Genomic DNA, 9,597 nt, shown 5'->3' on the forward strand with positions numbered 1-9,597 from the left:
CACTGGCCGGCTTCACAGTTTTTCCCACATTATGATTTTTGCATAGCACACATACACAAACACACCGTGATTTGCAATATATTGCCCAGTCAAAAATTATGAAACCGATATCACAATATGGACTTCGAACCGGTTTTGGATGATATATCGATATATCGCCCAGCTCTAGAAGTAATATGTGGCAGTGTGAAGGTGCAGACTTAGTGACAACATTGGGCGTGGGGTCCAAATATCACCCTCTCCACCATTTTTTTGGGGAGAGGGTGATTTAGTTTTGCACACCCTCAAAATTTTGCTGATTACAGCCTGCTTTTTTTTTCATACAGCTTGATACATGTCACTACCAACTAGGGTTGTTTTTATCTGCAGAGTACCATATTGGGCACATTTTCTTACCATGCACATAAAATCTGAAGCCCCACTGATTTCAGCAGAACTTACTCCCACGTAAATGTGCATAGGACTGCTGCTGTAGTCATAGCTGAGTGCGGCAAAGGGAGAGAGAGAAAGAATAAAGACATCTGACTTTTTAGCAAACATGATTTCAAATAAACGTATCTGAGCCTGAAAGATGGGAACCTCACTTGATTATTTTGAGAAACCCACTATAGTTATAAATAACTCAAGTTCCAGGAAACCATGCTGTAGCTCCTAAATATGTAGTATAGTGTATAATTAACTACAAAATATTTGTTTAAATAACACAGCTTCAAAAATTACATCCAGTGGCATTTATCTTTCTTTTCTTCTAAGCAGTGCAAAACAAACTCCCTCTCTCACACACTTTAATTGTATGTACCAAAACTGCAACAATTAAGGATGAGAAAGGTTTAAAGTTTATGGTGCATTATGTACAAGCTTGCTCCTAAACAAATAAACGCTCATTTTAGGGGCTGAATATAATTATTGTAGCTCAATAGCATATATAGACTGCCATGCTGATCTTTGATAATTAAACCAGACAAAGATCAAATGATACCTAACAAGCCATTTACAAAACAAATTAACCAAGTTGTGGAAGACTATTTTAACATTTTGTGGAAAGACAAGCGGAAGGTACCACATTGTGTGTTTTAATTCCTTCTCAGCCATCCCTTCTCCGCCATTCTTCTCATGCATGTTAAAAAATGTGCAGTGAATTTTACACTGACTTACAAAAGCGAAACCTGTTGAAAGTACCAACAGTGGTTTTTATTTCCTTTACGGTTTTTCAACAAAGCAATTGCAAAGTGATTGTAACTATTTATGTCAACGCTCACTGGATCAAAGACCTTTGACAGAGGCGTTAGCATTTTTTTTGAGCAAAGAATCAATCTACTGACATCAACATTCATGGTCAAGTCCCTTCCCCTCGCTGTTTCTTGCAGATTCGATTATGTCTTTGGGAAAGTGTTCGACACATGCATAGCATAATATATGCTTGAGGTGAACTACTGCAAAAGAACAGATTTTCCCTGGCATTGCTGCCAATTTGTGACATGAAAGAAGTCCCTGTTCTTCAAAATCTGTGTAGCAGGGAACAGTTTTAGCAGGTGTGCTTCATCTCTGTGACACAGTCACACCTTCCAAATTACACCCTGCCATTCAGTTAGTAAACAACACCTTTTGGAAACTGGAATCCACAACTCTACTTATCTGTCAGGTGCTAGCCTTGAAACCTAGTCTTCCAAGAGCTTTGATATCTGCCTACCTTCGTTATGGATGCGTACCTATGTCAGTATCCTACAGGGACAAGTTTTTAAAGTAATAGGAAGACTCTCTCCTTGTGACCAAGAGGAAGCATAGGAAAGAAATGCCTACTAATTGGCTGCACCATCTAGCAAACACAGAACTACATCTTAGCTTCATAAAGGATGAGGTCTGTGTGCTCCGAGTTCATTTATCTCACTGCCGAATCATGAGGGAGGCTTCTGGGTAATGCTAAAGTCCAAAAATTGCCAATAAGGATGTAATATTTGGGGAAATGTTTTCTAGGGAAGATAAGGAGGGCTGCCAAGCATTTGTCAGAAAGAAAGGCGGTGTCCTCAGGCCTCTAATTTGAAAAAAAAGAAGTGCTTTGGATATCTTTTAACATAGCAGTAATAAACACAAAACGTTTGTGAAATACATTGTTGACAAACACACCCAAGGCTCAAGAACTACCAGTCCAAGAGACAACCAATACCACTCAGCACAGAAAAGCAGCCATGCAGGTATGTAAAAATGGTGAAATCTTTGCCTTAAATCTGAAGTATAGTATTCAGAAATACGGGGATTAGCAGAGTTCTTGTCCCCTGCAGCAATTTTAGCACCAACTATAATATTGTCAAATATATCAATGCATGGAAAATGCTGCTCTATAAGATAACTTTCATTAGAATCATAGAGTTGGAAGAGACCACAAGGGCCATCGAGTCCAACCCCCTGCCAAGCAGGAAACACCATCAGAGCACTCCTGACATATGGTTGCCAAGCCTCTGCTTAAAGACCTCCAAAGAAGGAGACTCCACCACACTCCTTGGCAGCAAATTCCACTGTTGAACAGCTCTTACTGTCAGGAAGTTCTTCCTAATGTTTAGGTGGAATCTTGTAGTTTGGATCCATTGCTCCATGTCCGCTTCTCTGGAGCAAGTGCACAATGACCCAGTTCCCACCTAACACCAAGTCAAGCCATGACTTAGTGTGAATGAGCAAACATGCAGATGCTCAGAGTGAAAATCACAGGCACTGCACTCCTCCCCTGGTCCTGCTGTCACTGCACTTAATACACCTAAGGTCCTAAGCCATGGTTTGGCTTTGCATTATGCCTGAACCCAGGCTCATGGTTTGCCTCACTTCAGACAAATCAGAAGCTGCAATCAAGGTTTGTTTTTGGTTTACCATTTGCAGTTGCTCTGAAGCAAGACAAAACCATGAGCCTGGGTTCAGACATAATGCTAAGCCAAACCATGGCTAAGGCCTGGGTATCAGGGAAGGCAGATTTTCTCTGAACATCTCTTGTTTGCTCTAAGCCATTGTTAGGCTTAGTGTTATGTGTGAACTGGGCCAGTGTGTACTCTTAAAGAAATGAAAAGCAACGACTCAGATCTTATTCTACACCTGCAGGAACAAGTCAACAAAGAAGGCTAAACCAATATCCACATGCTGTCCCAGCACTGCTTCAGTTCAGACCCAGAGGCAGTGAAACGGTTTGAAGTCTAAACCACCATATCATGAAACCCTGTTGAATTACCGAAACTCATTGCTAAAATAAAATATAAAACCTTGGTTCTTCAAATCACTTCAGGTACACCTTGCCACCATGAAAAGGGACAACAGCATTGCTACAGAAAGGGTGTGTGGCACAGACTCCTTAATAAAACTATTAACGACTAAGTAAAGGTAAAGGTAAAGGGACCCCTGACCATTAGGTCCAGTCGTGGCCGACTCTGGGGTTGCAGCACTCATCTGGCTTTATTGGCCGAGGGAGCTGGCGTACAGCTTCCGGGTCATGTGGCCAGCATGACTAAGCCACTTCTGGCGAACCAGAGCAGCGCACGGAAACGCTGTTTACCTTCCCGCCAGAGCAGTACCTATTTATCTACTTGCACTTTGATGTGCTTTCAAACTGCTAGGTTGGCAGGAGCAGGGACCGAGCAATGGGAGCTCACCCCGTCACGGGGATTCAAACTGCCGACCTTCTGATTGGCAAGTCCTAGGCTCTGTGGTTTAACCCACAGTGCCACTCGCATCCCTACAACGAATAAGTAGTATCCACTTTAAGAAAATGGGGTTAGGTTTCTTTACTTAAATCAAAACCTCCCATGTTCCTTTTCCTATTGATGCTGTCCATGCCAATTCCATTGACTACGTTGCACCATGCCAAGTTTCCTGCTCGCCCTTCTGCCAAGTTCAGCAAGGAACTTCTCACCATCCCTTTCCAACCAAAGGTCAGTTCCACTGGTCAGTGGGGTCAATCAAGCTGTTCACAAAGACCTGTTGTTTCTGCATATACTTCTCACCCCAGGAAAAGATTGCCACAAACGTTATTTGCTCTCAAATATGTTTTGTAGTTTAGCGTAACATCACACCTCCATGAAGATCCTTGTGACCCATCTACAAACATGGATGTTCTCTGAAACCACAGTTCATGCATTAGAACAAATGCTACAAACACTGATGTCTCATACTGTAACTAAGAGTTCTAGTTTCACTCATGTACAAAGGGACCCCTGACCATTAGGTCCAGTAGTGACCGACTCTGGGGTTGTGGCACTCATCTGGCTTTATTGGCCGAGGGAGCTGGCGTACAGCTTCCGGGTCATGTGGCCAGCATGACTAAGCCATTTCTGGCGAACTAGAGCAGCGCACGGAAACGCCGTTTACCTTCCCGCCAGAGCAGTACCTATTTATCTACTTGCACTCTGACGTGCTTTTGAACTGCTAGGTTGACAGGAGCAGGGACCGAGCAACGGGAACTCACCCCGTCGCAGGGATTCAAACTGCCGACCTTCTGATTGGCAAGCCCTAGGCTCTGTGGTTTAACCCACAGTACCTCAGGTTAAGTACTTAATTCATTCCGGAGGTCCGTTCTTAACCTGAAACTGTTCTTAACCTGAAGCACCACTTTAGCTAATGGGGCCTCCCGCTGCCGCCACGCTGCAGGAGCACGATTTCTGTTCTCATCCTGAAGCAAAGTTCTTAACCCAAGGTACTATTTCTGGGTTAGCGGAGTCTGTAACCTGAAGCGTATGTAACCTGAAGCGTATGTAACCCGAGGTACCACTGTACATTCAATGCTTGCTTACTCTTGTAAGCATGTGAATGGACATGAATCTGTGATTCACACATGCCAGCCATCACAATGTTACAGCCAACGAGTCAACATGCATGTGTGAATGACTCCTAAGATACACAAATGCAAATACATGGTATTTCACTGAAAATCTTTGCAAAGAAGAAAAACCTTGTATCTTGCGTTCGTGTTCCAGTGTACTTAGTACATGTTAACTAAAAATTAAGTATTGATCTCTCAGAATGAGGAGGCAGAGGGCACATCCTTGTTGAAGTCACCCACACTTGAAAGGTTATATAAAGTTTATGTTCAAAACACTGCCCCTGCAGGAGTATGCCTTGCACTATATGCATATGCAAATGCATCATGTACACTTCCAGAAGCAACATGCATCCATGCAAATGCATAAAGATGCCATTATTACTGGTAAACAACATTCACAAAATGGAAGTACATATATGACACCAATCGTTTTGATGTGCAACCAGACCTTGACAGTATCTCAACAATGCTATAGGCTCCAATACTATATTTATTGGGTGGGCAGGCGATTCATGATACTGATAAGGAATCTCACAGGTCTTCTACCTCAAGTTCACAGAAATTCTGAAACATAAGATTCGACAGTTCACACATCTTATAAATTTGCTTTCCATATTCAGTGGTACCTCGGGTTAAGTATTTAATTCGTTCCGGAGGTCCGTTCTTAACCTGAAACTGTTCTTAACCTGAAGCACCACTTTAGCTAATGGGGCCTCCTGCTGCTGCCGCGCTGCTGGAGCGCGATTTCTGTTCTCATCCTGAAGCTAAGTTCTTCACCCAAGGTACTATTTCTGGGTTAGCGGAGTCTGTAACCTGAAGCGTATGTAACCTGAGGTACCACTGTATGCAGAACTACTGGGAGAAATGCAAATATCATAAACTGTGTATGATCAAAAGGTTCACAGGGCTTTCACCTACAAAATTTATCGAATATAAGACCTCCTATCTCAAAGCTCTGACCCAAACTTTTATACCAAAATTATACAGTTGCTCCCACCAACCATCTTTAATATAGACCAGGACTACCTACATCTGTAGAACGTAGTGATTTGAAACACCCAGTTTCAAATCAACACTGAGCCATCCAGTGGGTTACTTGGACCTCTTGTTTCTCAGCCTAGCCTACCTCCCAGGGTTGCTGTGAGAATAAAATGAAGGAACGACCATTTACATTGTGCCTTGAGCTCCCGAGAGGAAAGGTAGGATAGAAATGTAGTTGCACCCAGGTCCATTTACAGCTCATATCTCATCTGCACATCCAAATACAGTGCAGAATGACTTCCATTCCTAACTTGCAGTGCAATATGACTATGCTACACAATGAAATCTTACCATTCATGCATGCATCACACAGTTTCCCTTAGTTGTGCGGTTTATGAGCTCTGAGGGGAAAACCTCTTGCAAAGTAGTCCACACATTCACAGCATGTGATTTTTCTACAGGTTCTTTAACTCAGCCCCAATCATGGCAAATCTTCTCTGAAGATTCAAAGCACTTCTGCTGAGTACTAGCTATTTCCATGTCCAATTTCAACTTTAAACTCCCAGGCATTTTAGTGAAGTGATTGGCATTTTCTTGAAAAAGAAAAAGAGTTCAGTTCTAAAATTAGAATGCACTTTCCCCCGTCACTTGAAATGATTCCTCAAAAATTATCTGAGCTATTTTCTTCAACTATTAAAAAGCAACAGTGCAATGGTTCTTCTTGGAAGAAATCCTGGTTTAATTTTACACACAGAGATACCCCCCAAGGTGCTGGCTGAGCCTTAAAACCTGAGTTGTTTCACTTGCAATGAAACCCATCAATTTCAGGGAAGATTATTTCCATATAATGTATTCTCAACAGAACTACTCTCATCAATAGAAACTGCTTCAAAGTCAAAGTGTTTAGGATTGAAGTGCAAATGCTTGAAATCAGAAACTATGGCTGGAAGTAAAGATCACTGAATTCAATGGGGCTTACTTTTGAGTAAACATGTCTAGATGGACATTCAATGTACGTACATACAGAGATAGTTAAGCTGCACACTCATTCAGTAATTCACATGCAATATTCAACCAGTGCACAGTCTGCGTACATTTCAGCCAAACTGTGCAAATGAACACTTGTACATGTGTAGAGACAGTATGTTTCTGTGTTCAGTGAAACATGTGAACAGTCATGTAACCTGTGACCTCATGTAAGCATGTAAGTAACAAGGCTCGCAATCTAAATAATTTCTGTCCTTGTAATTCGACTATATCATTCTACACCACACATAAACTCTTTATGAAAACACAAAACATCTGATTAAAGGAAAAGCTGGTATTAGAGCATATTGTTATTATTATTATTATAACTGTAAATCATATTGTTAAATGCAAATATTTCCCACCATGGTGATTGTGATAAATATTTCCAGTTGCACAGAAAAACAAACAAAAGACGCACAACAAAATGTTTGTGTGACCATATACTTCTGTCTTAAAATTCAGTACAGTTGCTAAACTACCCAAAGGTCAGCCAGAGAAAACAATGAGAGCTAATAGAAAAGTCCTGGAAAGCCATTTAAAAAAAAAAGGAAAAAAGACCTCATTTAAATTCTTGGAAAGCACTGCTTCTCTAAACATATCTATTCAACTCTTTGAACAGCCAAGTCTCGCTAAATAAATAAATAACCACACTGCCTACTGTAAGCTGCAGAAGTCTGGAAACAAACAAAAAGGCTGGGCTCCACTAAACATTAGCAAAAATAAATAAATAAAATAGTTTAGGAACTGGTCTCAACGAAGACGACGACACACACACCCCTCCTCAAATTGCATTTATACGAGAGGGATTAGGAGTCGAACCAATCTCGGCTCCCTCCGGTTCTCATGTTCAAGATCACTGAAGCTCTGGGAGATTTGCAGGACAACTTAGCCCGTTCCTTGAATGAGGCTTGCTTTTCCCTGCACACAAAAGCGCCGGGTTATTAAGAGAGAGAGAGAGGGAGAGAGGAAGAAAGAAACGGCCGCACTTCTCTTCGTAGAGCCAGAGGGCAAAATACTTCTGATCTCCCACGCACTTTGCAAGCTGCCACAATCTCGGTGTGAGAGAAAGAGTGTGTGTGCTCGCTGCGCCGGGGGCCACTTCGCTCGCTCCGGTGCTGCTGTTGCCAAGCCCAGGCAGCGATGTTCCATTTGGAGGGAAAGAAAGGCAGCATCTCCCTCATTAGCGGGGGGGGGGGGGGGTGTAAAAAAAAAGAACGCCTTTCCCTTTGGCGAAGAATTCTCGCGTGCACATATAGAGATACACACACACATACGGAAGGGGGGGGGGGGGTGTGGAGAAAGAAAACCCAGCAACGTACCACATTCTAGGAATTCCTCAAAGACCCAGCAGCAACCGAAGCTTCGCTTTAGACAGCAGATCTCTCCTCCTTCGCTGCTCCTCGAGGGAAACTGGCGGGGGGGGGGGGGAGTCGGGTCCCTTTAATGCACGCGCCAACCAGCTTCTCCCCCCCCCCCATACACACGCAGGCAACCCCCTCCCCCAGCTCCTCCTGCTGCCTGCCAGCCGCCCAACTGTCAACTCCTCCTATCTCCCACGCCCTCCCCACTTCAGTGGCACTGCATTATTAGTCCGTCCCCCCCCCCCCCCAAAAAACAGCTCCCTTGTCTGGGCGACTCCAGCTTCTGACCCCGCCGCCCGCCCCCCCCCCCCCGCCTTTTCCCCTCCTTGCACATGGCCGTGAAGGTTGCACGCTGTGTGGGTCCACCGCGCGCGCGCTCCTGCCTGCCTCTCCTTCCCTGGGCAAAGAGCAGCGCCTCTCTCTCCCTCGACTCCTTTGGAAAATATTGTGTCGGTTGTTGCTGTTTGTTGTGACTGGGTCGACTTCACTTCGCCGCCTCCCGGGACGGCGGGTGTTTGTGTGTGTGTGTGTATGTGGGCGGCAGGGTGAGAAAAGCGCGCGCTTCCCTCGCCGCTCCTTACCGTGAGTGGGGAGCGCAGAAGAAGGCTGGGTCGTTGGCCGCTGCCGCCGGGTCAGTTCATTACCATTGCCTCCCCTACCTCAGGAGAAGGAGGCGGCGGCGGCAGAGGGTCAAGTTAAAGACCCGGGAAGCTCAGCCGCTGCTGCTGCCGGCTGGCCGCTGCAAGCCTCGGTCGCCGCCGGCGCCGAGCGGTGGTGGACATACTGAACCAAACCCGGCGCCGTTGCCGCGTCTTGCTGCTGCTGCTGCTGCTGCCGGTGTCTCTGTGTGGCTGCTGAGGGGTGGGAACTGCCGCAGCTGCTGCTTGCTGCTGCTTCCGCCGGCTCCTAGTCCCGGGCTGTGGGCGGGAGGGAAGCGGTGAGGGACGGGAGAGGAGGGGAGGGGTGGGTGGTGGCGCGCGCGGCCCCTGCTCATTGTTCGAGGGAAAGGGCGGCCGAGGAGACTTGGACGCACGCGGGCAACCCCTTTGCGCACAGGGAGAGAGAGAGCGAGCGAGCGCGCGCCCGGGTGGGGCTGCTCGCTCGAAACTGGGGGATGCTGCCGGTGGTCTCTCGGGGTGTGTGTGGGGTGTGTGTGTGCGCGCGCACTCGCTGCTACTGCTCGCTCTGTCTCTCGCTCTCCCGCGCCGCACCCATATGGTCTCCCGCGCCCAAGGCTGAGCGAGCAGCTTCTCCCTCAAAAGTCTTCTGCAAGTTGGGGCTGAGGGGAACGGACCCCAATATGCCCAAGTGGGACGGGCGAGACCAAATTGACGCGCGCAGCTGCGGCGGGGGCAACCGCGTTTCCTTACGGGAACGTCGCTTGGGTTCCTTGTGAGATGCAACGCCCACTCCTCAATATTTTTTGCCGCC

General features: G+C 45.8%; 1 protein-coding gene across 6 annotated transcripts in view; it reads right to left on the reverse strand.

Moving 5' to 3' along the window:
- The window catches only part of ST6GAL2 (ST6 beta-galactoside alpha-2,6-sialyltransferase 2), an 86,710-nt gene extending 77,619 nt beyond the window's left edge, over nucleotides 1-9,091 (reverse strand). For 2 of the 6 annotated variants that reach the window (XM_083437834.1, XM_083437845.1), the window contains exon 1: nucleotides 8,748-9,091. The gene's annotated coding sequence lies outside the window, so the exon portion shown is untranslated. Of the gene's footprint in view, nucleotides 1-7,839; nucleotides 7,914-8,124; nucleotides 8,284-8,747 lie in introns of those variants that run through there. The other 4 variants (XM_083437848.1, XM_083437844.1, XM_083437838.1 and 1 more) reach the window with 3 other exon arrangements.
- Nucleotides 9,092-9,597: the final 506 nt, after the last annotated feature.

The sequence above is a fragment of the Podarcis tiliguerta genome, assembly GCF_965153285.1.
Source record: "Podarcis tiliguerta genome assembly, chromosome: 4".
NCBI classification, from domain to species: Eukaryota; Metazoa; Chordata; class Lepidosauria; order Squamata; family Lacertidae; genus Podarcis; species Podarcis tiliguerta.